Here is a 3,571-nt window from a genome sequence, read left to right as displayed (position 1 = left end):
CAAATAAAGGCCACTTTCTATTTAAAGAAGTTACTCAAATAGAGATAGTCTGAGGCAAGCAATGTAGATTGACACAATGACCAAAAACCTACACTGAGTAAAACTGCAACACCACAGAAAGAGCTTCGCAATTTTACCTGAATGTCTATAGCAATCAATGTAAAGGTTATTCAAGTTCAGCAAACTTGCCTCTAGCAAAACAGCTAAATTTGTTCTACTTATGGAAATAGAAGGAGAGTAAAGATTACGGTTTCCTCATTTGTAGATCTATCCCAAGTTTGAATTTTCACCTTCACAGAGTTAATGGATTCATCATAGAAAGGGATGCACAGCTATGAATAAACAAGTTATTCTTGACATGACAATCAACACCCACTTCACTCGTCTATGCACCTGATTATTTTCTCAAGAAAAGATTATCCTACTGATACCAAAGTGCTCATTTCTAGTCATTTTTCTCATGTCCAAGATACATTTTCCCTATAGTCGTTTAATATGTGTCATAAACACATTATATTTTTTGTGATTATTAGGGTAAAAATTAATTTTCCAGTTATGGAGTCAAAAGTCCATTAATCTTTTTTCACTTTTTGTTTGTTTGTTACGTTTTTGGTGGGGTAAATATTTTTTTATTAGGAAGGCTTTCTTTTTTTATTATTCGTTTCAGGTGTACAGAGTAATGCAATAGTTATCCTTTACACCCCTCACAAAGTAACAGCCCCCTTCCCCACATTCACTGCCCTCCCACCCCCGATATCATGCTTATCTATTACAATTCCATTGACTCCATTCCCACACTCTACTCCACGTTCCGTGACTATATGTATATATATAATTATAGTTGAAGGCTTTTTTCTTTTGTTTAATTGTGCATTTTTTCTTTCTACCATAATTTCTCCCACAGAATGTCTGCAACTTAGTATTCAGATACTCAAAGAGAGTTCTGAAATCTAAAGCATTATAACTGAATTGTGTGGGAACAAATACTCAGAACTGTGATGATTCTTCATACGATTCTTCAAAAAATATTCAGCTTTTCTGATGCCACATCACATTATAATTTAATTTTGTTTCCAAGTAATGCCCACCTTAAGTTTCTTTGACTTCACTACTCTCACAGGTTATCTTGGCTCAGACTCAGATGCACTAGGCAACAATATCTCTGGAAGCTTTCAGATGCTACAACCCTGTACAATCACCTTAACTGACTGAGAATTCTTGAGCACATTTAAACAGTTTTTGCCATATTTCCTGAATTGCCTGGGGAACTTGGAACCCCATAGGAAAGAACTTCTGACATACTGAAGTGAGATGTAGTATGGAAATGAATTGTTAGGGTGACATGAGTCTGAAAAAATATATTCTCTACCAGGAACAATACTAAAAGTGAGTAGTATTTCTAAACACAGTAGGAGACTGTCCTTTAATTCACCTCACTATTGCATAGATAGCTCCTACCAACACCACCAACATTGCCCCTCCCCACACACAACCACCATACTATTGGGTTGTTGGAAAAGTCATGACACATTTTTTTCTGTTTTTTTGTTGCAACAATGTGTTATGACTTTTCCAACAACCCAATATTATTTTCCATTTTCCATTCTCCATTTCCCCCCAAACTGGATCCATTCTCTGTTGTGTTCTGTATCCCATGAAGGCTAACTCTTGCAAACTACATTGCCGGGGCTAATGGGACACCAGTAGGAAATCAGAAAGAGGGAAAAGAGGTAGGTCAGGGTATTCTTGACTTGGTCACGCCTGCTTCCATCTAGGATTCTAACAGTGGCTGTATTTCCCTCTGACCACAACTTTGAGCAGGCAACCCCTCAGTTTGGGCTCCCACAGGGCTTTGGTGAGCTGTTTCTCCCCTCCAGGTTTAAGGATGGTAACACCTTCTAATGTTGCTAGCCTGAGATACCTGACTTTTCTTGTATGTTATCTTACCCAATGCCACACATCAGAAATGAATATGTTCATTAAATTCTCCTCAGAATTCCAGCAGTGTGCCTTTTGTCTCTTGCTGGACCCCTGGCTGATACAGTAATTGGTTCCAGGAATAGCCTCAAGAAACAGACCCTCAAGTTGAAATTCTAGTATTGATTCCACACATATTATTTTATAACATACAGATGACTTCCTATTCAGGTGGGAGAAGGTGGGAGGATAACCAATGGAGGGCAAGTTTTGAGGAGATTAAGTATCTGCGTCATTTGATTATTATGGTGATAAAGATTATAGGCTGCTTCTCACTCTACTGGAGAGTTTACAGAAATGGAAATACAAGCTTAGTGCCTTGAACTTTCAACTCAAAGCATGATGGAGAACTGGAAAGGTTCTAATCAGCTTTAAATGTAGCTCTCCTATTGTATGCATGTAAGGAAGACATAATTGCTGATCAGAAAACCATGACCTGATGGCATAGGTTGCAGAGTTGCAATACTCATTAAATATATACACTCAGTGGGCTTTGAGAGTCCAAGTTAAAGTTAAGATTAGCAATCCATCTCAAATCTCAGAGTCCCATGCTTTTGTAACCAGGGTTCTCTAACTGTAATCTGAAAGACTTATAATAATAGTAAGACAGTGGTGATAAAAAGTAGAACTTGAGATGAGGTCCTTAACTTGAACTCTGAAAGCCCCCTGAATCTTCTTTGCTAGTTGAAGCACTCCCTCTAATCTATCTGAGAAAACGACTTTCAATAACTTCATCTGGAGCATTGCCTAGCAGTGACATTCCCATTATCCTCAAGGTTAACCCCCACCATCATTCATTGTTTCCATGGCTAGAAAGAGAATTGCAAAATATTCTCAAAGACAAGATAGATTCTGCACCAAAGGAGTGACAGGAGCTCGCCAATATTTATAGTCAGGAAATGGGAGAGGGTGGAAACATGTTTAGAAATAGATTCTGAAGGAGTTAAAGAGATAAAAACATGAGGTTAGTGCAAGAAGAATTTATTAATATGAGAAAGCTTGCCTAAGGTTCTACCATAGATACACTGTCAGCTGAAGCACCTGGGATAGGCTCTAATAGTTTGCTTGAAGCCTGGACTCAATGATGACCTACAGAAATTAGATTGAAATCCTGGGACTTCTCTGTGACAAAGAGGAAAGAAATCAAAGTTATAGGGAATGCTGGAATGGACCTATTATGTGTAACCTACACTTACCATACTTCCTTCTCCAAACTAATAAGAATACTTTGGTTGTGAGCACCAGTATTCCCAAAAAGTTCTGTCATGGTTGCCTTCTGAAGGTCGGAGATGTTAGTGAAGAATTGGGCCCCCTAATTCAATGAGGATGATGGGGACTTGGAGTGGTAGAGACCAGGTGGCAGTGCTCAGTTTCAGGAATGAGATTGGCAAAATGACTGCAATAAGCCACAGAGACAGAATGGCAACACAAGTGTTTTGATCCACATGGATGTTTGGTCGTGGCTAACATATTTTTTGTGAGAATCTTAGAAATGAAATAGGTAGTCAGCCTACTAAAATATTACCTAATCTATGTTATCAGATCAATTCTTTCTCTGGTAGGCAATACCTGAATCAAAGTGCTACAGTGGGAA

The sequence above is a fragment of the Hipposideros armiger genome, unplaced genomic scaffold, assembly GCF_001890085.2.
Source record: "Hipposideros armiger isolate ML-2016 unplaced genomic scaffold, ASM189008v1 scaffold_555, whole genome shotgun sequence".
Lineage (NCBI taxonomy): Eukaryota > Metazoa > Chordata > Mammalia > Chiroptera > Hipposideridae > Hipposideros > Hipposideros armiger.
Note: the sequence above shows the minus strand (reverse complement) of the source record.